The sequence below is a fragment of the Falco biarmicus genome, chromosome 14, assembly GCF_023638135.1.
Source record: "Falco biarmicus isolate bFalBia1 chromosome 14, bFalBia1.pri, whole genome shotgun sequence".
Taxonomy (NCBI): domain Eukaryota; kingdom Metazoa; phylum Chordata; class Aves; order Falconiformes; family Falconidae; genus Falco; species Falco biarmicus.
In genome coordinates, this window is record NC_079301.1 from 2,735,400 (window position 1) to 2,751,853 (window position 16,454).

The window sequence follows — 16,454 nt, forward strand, 5'->3', positions numbered from 1 at the left end:
GAAGCATGACTTATTTATTAGCTCTCCAGCCCCACGTGCTAGAGTCTCAGCCAGGGCGATGCGATAGGCACTGGCCGTTCCGTCCCAGCAGCTTAGTCACTGGCAACGTTCCTCAGGCACCAGAAAGGAGAAATTTGAAGAGGAACACTGCTGCTAATGGTGGGGAATTTCTCCCCAGCACAGGGAGGCAACGCAGGAGAAAGTGATGGAGGGCAAAGTTTCTTTGAACTAGGACGGATGGTGATATCAAATCATACATAGGCAGACAGGCACACGTAAACACACAGAGGATCAAAGGAGCCAGCCAAAGCGCAGGCAGCAAGCTCGCAGCCGGGAAGGGCTTGGAGGCTGTCCAGCCGGCACTCGCCGTGGTTTGAAAGGTCCCCCTAAAAGTAGGATACCAGCAGGCTTCAGTTACATGCACCCCACAAATTACCAGGGTTTGATGGCCAGGGAGTAGCCAGAAACTTTAATGGACAGAGAAAAAATAATTTAAAAAAAAAAAAAATCTTTCTGCCCTCTTAGCAAGGTCTACATTTCAACATTTGTCTCAGCAGAAGAAAGGCGAGAAAGGCTACTGAGACATCCCAGTGGGCATCAGTAAAAGCCACAAACTTTGTGGCTCCTGGGGCTGCTGTGGACCCATTTTTCCCCAAAAGTCTGTGTTGTGGTACAGCCAACTATGAACACAGACACCAGCTTCTCCGATACCCTTACCATTTATCTACATGTACCTTAATGCCCATCACCACCAGCACTCATCTGGGCAGCCATCTCCATTTCACATACAGAGCTGTCTACAACATGAATCTGTTCCGTTGGCTCAGGGTCCCCTGTTACAGCCAGTTTCCATTTTAAGGCAAATGCAAGACCAGAATTAAAACACAGAGAGGAGAAGCCAACACACACCAGCCTTACCTGGAAGACCTTAATGTTTGCACAGTTGATGTTACATTAAGAAATAAGAGTGCGGGGTGACTGCAGACCTCCTGATGATTGCTGGGCTCTGGAAAGGTGATGGAAATGGGGAAAAAAGGGAGCAACAGGGTGGGAGCGGCAAGATGAAAAAACAATTTGCTAATAAGTTATTTTTATTAGCACATCATAAACAGCTTTATGATGGGCCCAAAAATGAGTTTTAGCAGTATTCTGTTAATGTACCCCTTCAGAAACAGCACAGTATGCCTGGTGACTGAGAGGAAAAAAAACAAAAACCAAAAAACATTAACCCCCCCCTACTGTCACTCCTTGCTCAGATAAGGTCACAAACATTGAACGTGTTACAGAAAAAACAGTAAAAACTCCAGTGGTTCCCTGAATCAATATATGGGATGAAGCGGGAAGGATTTACGCATCAACTCATGGGTCTTGCAAAAGCCAAGTAGTATTTTATTTATGGAAACCATCGGCAGGAACCAGGTCCCACCAGCTCAGACCAGTGCTCCACTCAGTCTCATCTTCAAGACGTGCTAGTTTCTCCTTTTTTGAAAGGTGCAAGAAAATCAAACTCCTTGTGGAATAACTTCTCTGAGGATGCATCTTTCTCATCCCCTGATATAGTTTTAAATCCTACCCTAAATAATATGCAGAAGTGGTTTTGTAATGAATCGTCATGGTCTATTCCAGACTATGGAGTGGTTGAAAGTTTCCTTTGTGTTTTCCTATCAGAGGTCATACCTGATTTACACCAATAACACTGTGTCTGGTGCTTTTTGGACCCGTTATTCCTTCTAGACACTCTTGTGGCATCATGGCACACTAACACAAAGGCCAGGAGTCGCCAAGAACCGTGCGCCAACTCTGCAGTTGGTAGAGTTGTGTAAAAATTTAATTTCATCAAACAGTTCTGAAGACTTGGCAAGCTCCCCTTTATAACCAAGTCAGCTTACAGGCAGCTACAATCTCCTGCTATACTACTTTAGGTTTACTGATTAAAGTATAATTATATATTTATAAGTATTTATATACTTATAAATTTATAAATATTATCTATTACATAGTAGTTGCTTAAACTATAAGTGAACTAAAGGTTACTATACCATATATATCAAAACAATATATAGATTAATTCATAGAAATACAAGAGTCACATCCTCTAAAATTCAACTTTCTCCTTGCTGGGCAAACACGTTTAATAGACCTCTAGCTAAGGTCCAGCTTCATGGTGGCAACACCAGTGAATAAAGAAGAGATCATCATTATTGATGAAATTCTAAGAAAAGTTTTGAGTGCATTCAGAAATGAAAAAAACACCCCACCCAACCTTTGAAAAGGAGCGTTTCACTGAGTAGGAACTGATCCTGTTGGCATTTCACTGAAGCTAAAGCACTCCAGCAGCGCAGGGTCCTGCTGCCTGGGGATCCGAACAGCCTTAAAGGTCTCATTCTACTGCTGTAAAGCTTCTGAGTGTCACCACAAATCGCTATATTTACACATAAATTATCCTGGCAAAAGAATAAACATAGCATTCCTTTCCGTCGGCTGTGAATGATGAAGACACCTATTTGGGAAGGAAAACCTCCCGAAGGAACAGCAGCCTCGCGCTTTTGTGAGCTGCTCAAGGACGGAACTTGAAGTAATTTCTGTTTAAAAAGAGCTGTGAGAATAAAATATGCAAAATCAGTAAATGTATTTTTCCCACTATTACCTCAGACAAATTACTCGAGAAAATTACACTATTTTTTCATTTTAAAATCACTTCTGATCTGATAGTTGGTAATGAAAATAACAGGTCATTAAAATGGCGGTTATTACAAGTATATGAAAAATAAAAACAAGACATCAAATATAATGATGTCATTGATATTTATTTTACTTTCCACTATATCACTAACATGCTTTTTTATTTGTTTTGTAATAGGGTATTAAAAACCTATATACATAAAATATTATATGTTGCCAAGGATTAAAAACATTGTGTAGGCACCAAAGCAGGATTAGTATCATTTGCATAGAAATACATGATTTAAAGGTAACTCGTGTGTGGTACCCAGCACGGACCACGACACTGACGCAGGAGGAGAGGAGGGGAGAGGCAGAACCGGGCTGCTGGGTGGGGAAAGGCGCGTGGTTAGATCGGCCATGACGTCCTGAGCGCTTTATGAAAACCAGACGTTTTCAAAAAAAAAAAAAAAAAAAAGACAGTCCCACAAGGTTTCACAGCCATTTAAACCCGGTAGTAGGAATTCAACGTTCTTTCTTGGACCGTGTCTGCCGTTTACCTCCTGTGATGAAATATCATGAAATTCCCGATTAGGGGCAGGTTTCCCCAGGGCAGCCGCCCCGCCAGGCAGCTCTGTGTGTGGCATCCCAGCCTGCGATGACAAGCTCCCACTCCTTCCCGGTAAGGAAAGTTCCTCCTGCTCTGCAAAACCAAGGGAGGAGGAAGCGGGGACAAGAGGGATGGAAACAGGAGAGCCAGAAAGGTTGTCTGCTAGGGGTTGGGAGGGTTTCAATCTCCCCTGCACCCAGGCGTGCGTGCTTCTGCACAGCTCACTCTATGGGAGGGGGAAGAAAAAACTTAATATAAAAACCTTTACTTGGGGCATGGGCTGAAGCTCAGCGGGATGCTCTGCTGTGTACAGCAGTGCTGGTTTTAGACGACAACTTTTTGGAGCTGTTACTGAACTGCATGTTCAGGAGCTTCCGTGATGCTAACGCATGTCTGTGCTCCAGAACCACCTGCAGAGTGAAATCACCATCACTGAATATAGTTTAAGGAGTAATTATCTTTGGATTACAGAAAAACAGCCTGTACAAATTCAATTGATTTTTAAGGAAGGAAATAAAATCCCAAAGTGGGAGTTGTTTTTTTCCAAAAAACCTGTCACACTTTCCCGTGTCCAAAGCAGACTATTTGCTTTCCACTCAAGAACACAAATATTTTTTTTCCACAAATTCTTTTGGGAGTCTCTCTGAGCTCTTCCACAGAAGCCCAGAGAAACGCAGACTGACCATTAATTTTTGCCATCCTGCTTTAAAGTATGGATGTAATGTGTTCCCACAGCAAAAAAGCAAATATACTGGAACAAGCCAAGGCGATGAAGAGCATACAGCAGGGTGCTGAAGATGCCGGGCTGTTGAGCTGAGCAGGCAAGCTTATGATTAGACAAAAATTGTACTTTCTTAACGGTACTTAACATCGATGCAATGTATCCAAGCAATATATTGTGCAAACATCTGGTGTTCCAGTGGCGAGATGGATCACGTGGACAGATGATCAAATACAGCGAGGCCCATTGCTCTTCCGTCGGAGACACACGGTCACGCAGCGAAGGCGCATCTTTCTACTTGCTCTGGCTGCTGATCTATTGATTTTGAACTGCTCTGATTCCCCTTGTGTCCGGCTGTAGATGCAGAAGAGATGAAGCAACTGGGAAATCAACAAAGCAGCAAGCTGAGCAGTACAAATTGGTAAAAATTATTTAATACTGAAAAGCTGATCTAGTCACCCCCTGGTAATACTGTCAATTAAGTGCATGAAATTAATATTAATTATCAACAATGCATTGTTTGCAAGTGTAATAATGAATAGAGAAAATAAGAAGAAACACAGCACATTTACGATGCAAAAATGTTGGCTGTCTCTGAATATTTCCTCTGAAATCTGTTTTGGTTCCATTAAGAAATTTAGTCATAAATATAGTTTCTTAGCATTTGAGTTGCAAATTAGCCTAGGCAGATTAGAAACTGCCACGAAGCAAATGTATACACTGAAATTCTGTCTGATCCAAGAAGTTATATTCATTTAAAAAAAAAAAAAAATACATCAGAAAAAACCCCACAGAGATGCTCAGCAAGAACAGTCATCTTTGAAAGAGAGGAAACCAGCAGCACTTGGAAATATTTTAAAAAGAGAAGCACACACTGGAATCACTCCCAGCCCGTCCTGATGTGCTGATGCCTATCAACAGATTACAGTAACTTTCTTCTCATGTTGGGGGAAAAAAAAAGGTCAAAATGAAATGCTAAACCTGTTTTATAAGCAAAAATAAAATCTTAATCTCTGATACATAACTTATAATTAGTTTTAATTTATAGTTGTAATCCATTTCTGGATTAAAAGTGCACTTCGATCTGCACCTGCAAGGAAAATATACCATGGGAAAAAGCTGTTGGAAAAAGAAAGGCACAAACTGGGGTGTGAGAGGCAAACCCCGGCTTCATCTGCCTCCCCTCTCCTGTGTGCTGCTTTTTCATCCGTTTCAGTAATTAATGCCGCTTTGCTCTCTAACTTCACATTGAAACGGATGGAAACCTTCAAATGCATGAAAAACATTTTCTGCTGCGTATAAAGGGCATTTGGGAGAAAGCGCTCAGTGTCAAATATTTTTTTGCAATGGTAAAATAGCACAACTATTGAAACAGGAGTGCAGTTTGTGTGTGCACCTACTAGCCCGGGGGAGCCCCTCTCCCCTTGGCATGGCATCTGCCGGGCGAATCTTCTCCTTCGCCATTAGAGCTAGCTGTGCTCTCAGAGATGCAGGAGAGGCCTTGATTATAACAACGCTCACAAGGGCATCAGATTATATAGCATATCACAGTCAGATTTGATCAAAAATAAATCTTTAGAGAAATATTTCCCTCTAGGACTACCTACGTCCACCCCCAAAAGTTTTCAAAATACTCCCACCTGACATATGGTGCAAGTGTAGCCAAGTCCAAAGGCACAATAATTGTTCCTCACCAGTCGTGTGGGGTTTTTTTTAGACTTGTTCATACGACTAGAAATTAAATTTTCCCTACTTCGGATCATTTTCCAGTTTTTACTTATCTGAATTGAAAAGTGACATTAGTTTATAGGAAAGTGTTTGGTATGGGAATTCCAGATAACACCTATGGGTTTCCAAAGGCTGGGCTCTAGGGCAGCAGACCCAACGCGAGAGCGTAGGAGGGTACAGCAGCAGGAACAGCAGTGGAAAAAGGAATGCAAGCAGTTGGTCTTCCCAACTGGAGAGGTTTTCAAATCTATTTGCAAAAAGTGAAGAAGAAGAACAATTGGTGGAAGCGCCAGTTATCGCATGGTGTTTGCCACCAGCTAGGAGGAACGGAAAGGTTTAATTCCTACTGGAGCAGAGGCATGGGCTCTGCCGGCACGGCAGGTCCCCCTGGGCAGCCATGGCCAGGGGATAAACCAGCTCAGGGCTCTCAAGCCAAACCAGCCCCAGATTCAACACAGCTATTGAGAAACATCAGTTAACGCTGAGTCCCTAAATCCGCAATCTGCAGTCGGAACGAGGAAAAATTAAGCTGCAAACGTTCCCTTAGATAATTTCCTACCAAACACCTGTGCTTGCTTTCCCTGCAGGGCTCCGGAGGAGACGGGCTGGGCTGTGCAGCGTGCCCAGGGAAGCCCTAACCTCAGGTGTCACAGGAGACGTTTTGGCACCACAGCTGGTGCAGAGCTCAGAAACAGCTGGAGGAGGTGACCAAAAACCTGTCACACCACAAAAACTGTAGTGTATGTGCATCGGTCTGCTCATAAAGTCTCTGTACCAACACGTGGCCACTTTCTTGAAGGACCTGCATGCTAACCGAAGAGCTGATGAACTTCAGAAACCCGCAGCATCATAAGCAGTATTAATCCTTTTTTAGAGCCATGTATAAAATGACGGATCAGTTATGCTGCTTGTGGAGCATAAATATCATTTATTAAGACAATCATGGTTAGTTCTTTGCAATTATTTTTTAATAGAAACATGAATCTCAGTTAAAGTCAGATTTATGCTCGGCTTTGCCTAACCCAGTGCCAGGATCTTTGATCTGGAATTATTTAGGAAGTGGAGAACTCTTCCTGGCATGGGGCATTCCTGCTTAAAATGTGCAATAAACAGCAAAGAGTAAGATCTCTAGGAGTTAAATCTTTTAGCATCCTCACTACACATCATGGACTTTGTTGAGCCATGAAGTTACGCTTTATAGCTGGCACACTCTGGAGGAAGCTCCTATACCCCAAACAAACTAGGTGGTTTTTTTTCACAAGGGAAAAAAAATTCTTCTAACTCAAGGAAATGAAAACAGTGTAAAGAGAGAAAACAACTCTTTAGCTTTATAATGCTGATTTATACTAATCTAAGTAGCTGTTATGATGAGCCTATCTGTGGGATTTCTGCCTTTCCTCCAATCTGTCACAAGATCAAGACATTCAGCATTACTTATTCAACCAAAAAAAAAAAAAAAAGTAGATCTGAGATGAGGTGTTTATTCCTGCAAACTGCTCCTCTGGTGTTGCTTAAGGAAAGCAGCAATGCAAACTGAATTGTATTGAACTCATACAATATATACAGTAAAGAAATAAATGTAAATTACTTACCCGGATTCTTCCCAAAGGCCTTTGCAGGTTGGGTTTTTTTTATAAAATAATCCGTTATTAAAGTGCATTTGTAGGTGCAACATACAATTATTCTAAAAGCATTCAGCAAAATGACTTAAAAGTTCAGGACAGAAACTGAATAAAAATATCGTTTCCAGTTTGAATGGTGAGGGAAACTGAGACAGTGATAACGTCACACTGGGAGCTCAATGGGATTGCTGGGGCGAACAGCACTTCCAGCGGGGACACACCTACCACCAACACCTTCAGCAATGAACAGTGAAGGCGTTCCTGAACCTCTCCCAGAGTCAAACCACCGGGAGAAGTTCCCACAAACTAACTGCTGCTGGCAGCCATCCCCATCACCTCCCCCATCGCCCGCCAGCCCTCGCCCTGCGGACCATCGGCCGCCCGAGGCTGCCAGCCCTCTGCGTGCTGCACACACCGGGCTTTTGCAAGAGCCTGGTTGTGGGGGTTTCCCCCACACCTGTTTTTGGTTTTTTTTTCAGTAATTTCTGTCCCTTCTCCCCATCCTATCTTGCGCAAGAGACCCCACTCGGTTCTCTCCTAGAAAGGATTTCTATGTCAAGCTTGTCAAAACAGGCAGCGGCCCCAGTGAGGCAGTGGGGACCCCTGCGCCCATGGTCCCACCATCCTGCCCAGCCTCTTTAGCACTCACACAGCTCCTATTTTTAACAAAAACCTGGTTCACTTCTCTAATGAGACTCTTTCCGAGCGTGAAAAGGTAAATGCATATTAAAACTGAAGTTCATAGGAAAAGCTTTAGTTGGGACATGAAAAATAGGGACAACAAACTATATGGGATACAGCTTCCTTCCCAAGAGATGTATATGCCAGCTCGCACCGGATCAGCTTCAGAAATCCATTTGCACATTAAAAGCAGCTGCAATCCTTTGAAATTTATAGGAGATTGAGAGAAAATAATTCTGAACAACACAGGTCCTTTGACATTAACAACATTATTTTTTAGATAAATTGAGTGTAGTTTTATTTATAAGCCCAAGCCTCCTGCAGCTCACAGCACTGCTCAAGGGGGAAGACAGACATCCTTCAGCTGGTGTAAACTGTCAGAGCTGGAATTTAAAGGAATTGGGACCATTTATGCTCAGTAAAGGTCTGCTCCGGAGTACTGCTCAGGACCGTATGAATCCCTTCTCTTTCAGGAGAAAGGCTGTCTGAATGTCACTCACATTGCCCTTTATTTTTATCCATTAGACAAACAAAATGAATGATCACATTTATGCCGCGGACAGAAAGCAGACCCCACAGGCTATGTGTTGTGAAAAGAACTCTTTCTACTGAGCAAGATAATGCTTGAAAAGGTGAATGAAAAGATTTTAGTAAAGAGGAAAATGTCCCTGTAGGACCCTTCCTAATACTGAGCTCTTCAGTAACGTCAGCCTCGCTAATCCATACCTAGCTGTGAGTTCAAATGAAAAATTCATTAACTTTGTGTCCTTTAATTTATTAGGTGTAGCAACACTCCTCATCAGGGGAAGGGCTGAATGGAGGGGACAATCGAGGCGCTTTTATTCTCTTTGCAAATCTACAGGCTCACAAAGGGAGAGGACCAGTTTGTGAGAAATTACACTCGCCTAATTAGAAGAGCCGCTGTTTGCTCTCGCAGGCACGCTGAAGCCAACCAAAGGAAAAATGTAAAATCTGCCATGAAAGACCCGAAATGGCCATGGCTAAAACCACACCAGGACCAGATGAACAGCAGAGGCACCTCAGTGGCTGTTCATCCCATAGTGGTACATAAAACGGAAACACATTAGGAACAGGAATAACAAAGTCTTTTATCTAGCAAATTAAAACTGAAATCCGAACTGCCTACATGGCAGCAGGACTAGATGCTGCTCTGTATTCACTACTCCAACTGCTAGATACCTCCTAAGCCCGTTTTATAGCATGTTGTAGCATAAAAATGCCTAGCAAACTGCCTGGGAATGCTGAGCTGGAGTGCGGGAAGCGAGTGCAAGGGACACAGAGGGTACTTTTTCTCTGGAGGCTGTCTTGCTCCAGAGGCTCAGGGACCACATCACAACCCCTCTCTACTCAGCTTCCACTGCTGAACCTGGGGATAACAAACCACTCCCGTCTTTTTCATCAGGCTGATAGAAGGATTCAGTTTTAGTCACAATAACACAATATTTTGTCCTTACATGACCCTCCCTGGTGTGTCTTCCCTCCCTCTTTGGAAAGGAATAAATAATTATCCCTCTTTTCTGCCAGGAAACACAGATAGCGAGTGGGGTGAAATGGACTGCAGCCAGGCCAGAGCCAGCAGCAGAGCCGTGTCTCCAGCCTGCCAGTCCCAGGACCTATTAACATTAATGCTTAATTAGTGTTTACTTTTTCCAAGCAAAATGTAAACATGTATCTGCACCAGCCAATACCAGCTGTGATGGAAGAGTGATGTTATCCAAAAGCAATTTCCTCTCCTTTCAAAGGGGCATCTCCAGTGGGTAGGACCATAAAGCAGCATCTGAATCGCAGCACCTCGTATTGTGCACTTACAAAGCGCAGCAGCAGGGTCGTACCACCAGTTCCGAGGTAAGACCAGTGACTATTAAGACTGACAAGCAAGGCTAAGTAAAGTAGTAGGAAAATACAGAAAAACCCCACCAAACCCCCAAACAAAAAAAATTACACACACACCCCCTCAACCCCTTTGAGGATGCTGCAGCAGTCATATATGATTTCAATTATGGAAATACAAACTGTCTTGATAGCCATATGGATATACTCTTTGAAGCTGCAAATTATTGATACCAAAATTAATTGTCCTTTGGAACAGCAGAAAACTCTGAACAGCTGTAAAAAATGTTCACAATGAAATCTGAGTCTAGTGGAGGTTAGTCTGGGTTTAAATTTTATTACAGATATTAAAATGAGGTTCAGCTGAGCCAGAAGTTCATAAAATCAGCTTGTTTCTCATGCCCATATCTTGCTTGCAAAAAATGATATGGATGCTCCGGCCCTCCACCCCTCAAAACTGATGCTCTCTTTACCCAAACATGTAGCATGTCCCTGTCACCAGCGGTACCTTCCCAAGGCTGGCTGACCAAGTGTCTCTTTCCTTGTGGTCCAAGTTCTCCCACTCCAGGGGTCATGTAGGCAAATGGTTCGAGGAGAAAGTCACACACTGGAGGATTTTCTGCTATGATTACTGTAGAAATAAATCCACAATTATTCTCTGTCACAGATATTTCTAAACTCTCTGTCCCCTGGGTGTTAGGATAGCCATTGTTCTTTGTTTCTTGGGGATTGATACGCTGGGGAAAGAACAGCTCACACCTATCTATCATCAAGTGCTTTTTTAAATATCGAAAGTTAGGGAAGAGCTACGCTGCCTCCTGTATGCCCTAAACGTCAAAGACAAAGCAGTTCAGGCTCCCTTCTCCCTAGGGTGCTCCTGGAAGGAAGCTTATGGAGCCGTGGAAGGTGAGCACGTTTCTTGAGCCATGGAGCTGAAGCAAGCTGATTTTCCTGGAGGCGAGTGCACAGTCACCTCTGTCTCACTAGCCGCGTGCCATGCTGAAAATCAAACGTAAGTGTTGATTTTGCAGCCATAAACTGAGTCCCTCTGGGGTGGTGGAAAGCTATCACTAAGAATAACCAGAGCTGGTGCAAAAAAATTTACAACCATTAACTATATGTAAATGGCCAGCAGTGCTTATATACAACATCTACACAAGGATAGGTGACAGGTATAAGGTGCTAATGCAGTTACTTAAAGGAGGCAGACTTAAAAAAAATGTATGACATGGAATCATCTCAGAGGTGAAAGACAACTATCCCGTGGTGTTACCTAAATGGTGCATAACCTAAAACTACAAGAACTAATCTGGTTACCTGGCAAGAACAAGAGGCCATTCAGGCTCAGGGGAGCACCACAGGGAAAGAGTTGGCAAGACATTACAAGCTAAACCAAGAATAGTAAATAATATAGTAATATCTTTAGACTGTCTTAATTTATGGTAGAGTTCAAGTTTTGGTACTGTGACAAGGAGAAATGTCTGAAAGCAAAGGGCACCTGGGAACACGGACATTGTCACCAAGACTTGGTGATCAGTGGTAGTGACTTTTCTTTAAATGCAGTCACATACATATTTACTGTAGAGGAATTCCTCAGGCAATTATGAACATATTTGTGATCCAAGGGTCCCCAAACCAACCTGTGATCCCCCAAAGCAAGACACATGAGAGAATGAAGGTGCAGGACCGTCCCCGTAACAAGCGAGGTCAACGTTATCGAACACTTGTCTGCAGGAACCTGCCAGGCTTCTCAGTAAACCATAAGTCACAGGAATTGCTGTGCAAATATACAATGTATGATTTTTTAAGCTGCACCTATATTCTTATTTAAAAGCTTAAATTGGAATTAAGTTTTGAGATTGCCCTCCATGCAAGGCCGACTTCAGCACAGAGTGAGGTGTTACCCATCACTGAGGCACTAGGACAACAGGCTAGCCACACATCACAAGATCGCAAGCCTCGGCAGAACACAAAAAAGGTAACTTAACCTAAAAGAATGAAACAATGGGCAAATGCTGTCATCTTACACAGGTGAGAAAAGCTTCTGAAAGCATACATAACCATAACGATGCTTCTGGGGGTGTATTGCTGCCTGCAGATCTCACCAGCTGATCGCGGGTGCGATGCCAGGCTTGCCTGACCCGACTTTCTCAAATATGATTTATTTCGCAGTGTCCCATGGCCCTGAAGTTAGGTGACAAGAGCATTTCACAAAGCAGGTCTCACCTAGAGAAGCTGTACACCAGGCGGTTTGCAGATGACACCCGTGGGAGCAGCCCGGTAACCCGCGTACCGTCAGTGCCGTTAACTCACAATCCGTTGGAAATAACAGCTTCAAGTCACAGTAGGGTGGTGCAACGTGAAGCATTTATTTGCACGCCACATCAAGCTAGAAAGGTAGATTGTGAGTGAGGGCATAAAGGTTGAAAATTATTTATTATGAAACATAACTTTGCAAAGGCTTAGCCAGACACCTTTGATGTTTCTGAAGAGCACCATCTGAGCTCATTTTTGGACTAAAGTAGCTAGCTCAATGATATCTTCATTTCTTGAAGACAGTTGTTCAGTCTCCTTTCTATACTGTATGTTCCACATTAAGTCATTATCTATGCTGTTCACTCCATTAATTCTGCTAGTTTTATTAGCAAAGTTCTGCTGCCTGGTCCTGTAGCAGTGACAAGCATTTCTAAAAGCTAATCTGACAGATAATGACTCCATTAAGTGTTGAATACTAATTGGTTTACATCAGGGGCCTGAAATTAATTGATGTAAATAAATTAGCACCTGAGCATGCATCACCCCAGCTTTGGATTTTCCTAAATACCAATGATTTTTAAAGCTTGTATCTTCAGCAAAACGCAACGGAATATAAACAGACAGGATGAGTAATTAAAATGTGGCAACAAAATAAGGCTATCAAGATGAGCTTAACAAAGATTGTTTACCTATTGATGGAAAGGGTAGTGCCTGCCTGTACAGTCTGTTTACACTGTTCTGACTCGTACAAAAGATACTTTTCTGACAGATTCCCAGAGATATAATTATCATTACTATTAATAACAGTGACACTGACCCCCACACCATTACTAAGATTTAGAAAAGTTATGTGATACACAGGGAATGCGTACTATTAATCATAACAAACACCTGCCCCCCTTAAAAGGGAACCTTTCATTTATTATTTCAAGGAATTAATAAAACTTATTTAGTTTTTAAAGGATAAAACCTCACTATAGTGGAGATTTGTCATTGGAGTGACACAAATAATGACTAATTTCTAAAGCTTGGGAGAGCAAGAGTGTGCATGTGTAGTTTGGGCATGTCAAGAGCAAGCAGTCAATAGGTTATAAGACACCAACAAATACAGTCTATTTTTATATACAGATTTACTACTTTCACTTTCATCTTTATAACAAAAATAAAACGTAATATAAGGCAATAAAAACCTGAGAAGAATCTGCATGTCTTGGGAAAGCAGATATCATTTGGAGTGGTAAAGCAGATTCAGCCTAGGACAATATAGGATCATAGAATCATTTAAGTTGGAAAAGACCTGTAAGATCATCAAGTCCAACTGCAAGCCCAGCACACCCAGCCCACCACTGAACCGTATACCTGAGTGCCACATCAACGTGTCTTTTCAATACCTCCAGGGACGGTGACTCAACCACTTCCCCATGCAGCCTGTTCCAGTGCTTGTCAGCCCTTTTGGTGGAAAAAGTATAGGCGGTATGAGACAATGTATGGGCACACAGCTCATCACCATCAGAGAGCTCACCCGTATCACGGCAGGGGTGCTGGGAAGCTTTGGGAAAGCCACCAGGGATGATTGAAAGACACTCATTAACTTCGGCCTGCTTTAGATCAACTTTCTAATTACTCCCATTGATTTCAGATCGGATACACAGATTATTTTCACATGCACCAAGGAACATTTTGTTTTGACAGACTTATCATCACTGTGAAAACATTTAGTAACTTAAAGTTATCCTGCAAAGGACATGATCAAAATTTCTTGAGGCTGACATCATCTTCCTGAGGGAATTCAGAAACACAAGATTATCAGGAAGAAATTCGTTTAGAAAATTTGTAAAGGAACCTGCTGCAAGATCATGAGATATACAGAAGTTTCTTCTATGAAAAGTAATTTTTAGTATGGATTTCATTTTAGTGAATATTATAACAACTTCTGTGACACCTCCTCCCCAATCAAGATAATTTCAACCCCATGCTATTACTTTCCAGTATTTGACTAACAATGTTCCTGTGTGTGCACGTGTATATACATATACACACAAATATACGACATTTGCAATGCCAACGAGGAATGGAATTGTATAATGGTGTGGGTTGGAAGGGGCCTTAAAGACCGCCGAGCCCCAACCCCCGCCAGGGGCAGGGACACCTCCCACCAGCCCAGGTTGCCCCCAGCCCCGTCCAGCCTGGCCCTGAGCACCCCCAGGGATGGGGCACCCACAGCTGCTCTGGGCAGCCTCTGCCAGCGCCGCCCTCACGGGGAAGAATTTCTTCCCAGTATCTGCCCTAAGTCTGCCCTCGGTCAGCTTAGAGCCATTCCCCCCCGCCCTGTTGATACACACCCTTGTAAAAAGTCCCTCTCCATCTTCCTTGTCCCCTTTAGGTACTGGAAGGTGCTACAAAGTCTAGTATAAGGTCTAATTCCATGGAAGCACATGGAAGATGCTCTTACAGCTGCAGCGAGAGGCAGGGTCCTCCTCTCCCCTCCCACCTGGACACCTGTACCTTGCGAGGGCCCCGACCTCCAGCACCAGGGTCGAAGCAGGAGCCCAGCACTCAGTGCCTGCATGCTTGAAATGCTCCTCTGCAACGGCTGTTTTTATCTTTCCTGCTGTGCTTCTTTATTAATCCTCTTTGATCTGATGCCAAAGTGGCAAGTCATCGCTAACAAGCGGCCAGAGCTCCGTGCTGTGGTCATAAATAACAACACAAGTGTTCCTCGTCTCACCCCTTGCTCCTTTTGGTACCAGAATCGCGAGGGATTGTTCCTCCCATGTTTCAGCGAAGTTGTAGCTTCTGCATGGTGCATTTGTCGTCATCCCGACTCCAAAAAAATCTTGAAAAAAGATTTTTAGCTACTTTTCAGTCCCTGAACCACCACCAGTGATTTACCTCGATCAGCACAGAGTCCGATTCCAAGCAGAGGAAACTCTGCCCCATCCCTGAGCCCAGGTCCTCTGCTACACCAGCAACCTGCTTCTGGCAGTTACATCATCAAGCCATCAGGAGCAGGGATTTTGCTGGGACTGGCATCCCCCCCAGAGCAGCTGACAGACAAAAGCCTCCTATATATCCCTCACACACTACCAAAGCTGAACTGCAAGGAATAACAGAAAAACACTCACCTGGAAGGTAGCAGTAATAGAACCAGCCCTTTCTTGATACCCCAAGAGATACCTTATTTCAGAGCTATTAGCCATTTTTAGTAATAAAGGTAGGAGACAAAAGTATTAATAACTGTGAAGAGATATAGGAATGAGTAACCCCTTTGCCACTTACAATGATGCAACTAAAATATAGCTCTGAGTGATTAAGCAGCTTTTAAACATTGCCTTAAGCTAAATAGTAAGTTGGAAGCATTTAGTAATATCATGTTTCCTGACAAAGGCTTCCTTTAAAAGCATTCACCCAAGAGCGGTGGAAAACTGGGCAAAGTATTACCTCTCGGATAACAGCAGCCGACTTCCATCAGATTCTAGTAGATCTATCCATTCAGATACAGGGCCAAACCCAGCTGACACCATTTCAAGTTTTCCACTTTTACCAAAGAAGCAGAGACCCCTGACTCTAAAGCAACATCCTCGCAGTCGGCAGAAGGCAGCTGCTGCATGGGTGCGGGGAGGGTTAGTTGTGTTCCATCCTCCCCTCCATCTTCCAAACATTTTTAGAGCATCTTCCCTCTAACCTCACTGGTGCAATGACTTTGATTCAGCCACCACCAGTACAATGCTGGAAAGTCATCAGGAGTTAACAAGTGAAAATTAATTGCAGGAATAAAACTTCCATGAGTTTTTCTTAACATCAGTATTTAAGTATAATGGATATTTATTAGGCAGTGTAATGGACAGCTGAGCTTAAAGGGTGCAGTTTTCTAGTAGTCACCATACATATGCTTAATGAGAATTCAAAAGACATAATGAATTAGGATTCCCCTGTTGGGCACTGAGTATTTCTTCATTAAATTCTAATGAACTGGGAAAAGTATCAGGTTTGCTCATGCAGTGTATTTTTCCCTTTTTTTATGGTTATGTTTAGATGCATTTAGTTAATCCTCATCATCCTTATGACAAAGAAATGCTGAAAAAACATGTTTGTTATGAATGCAAGGAATACAAATATGTAAAGACAGAAAAGTCAGCAGCACAAATTATGTGAAATAGCAGCTGAGGAATTTTTGCTGTACTGTACAGAAACCATATTGCCCAGAAGAGCCATTTGTTTTTTCTCTTCAGAAATTATAGGATGAGATGAAATCTCATTTAGCAATAAGATTATGGCAAATGATGATGTGATCTCACTTGATTACCACCTTTAGAAAAGAAAG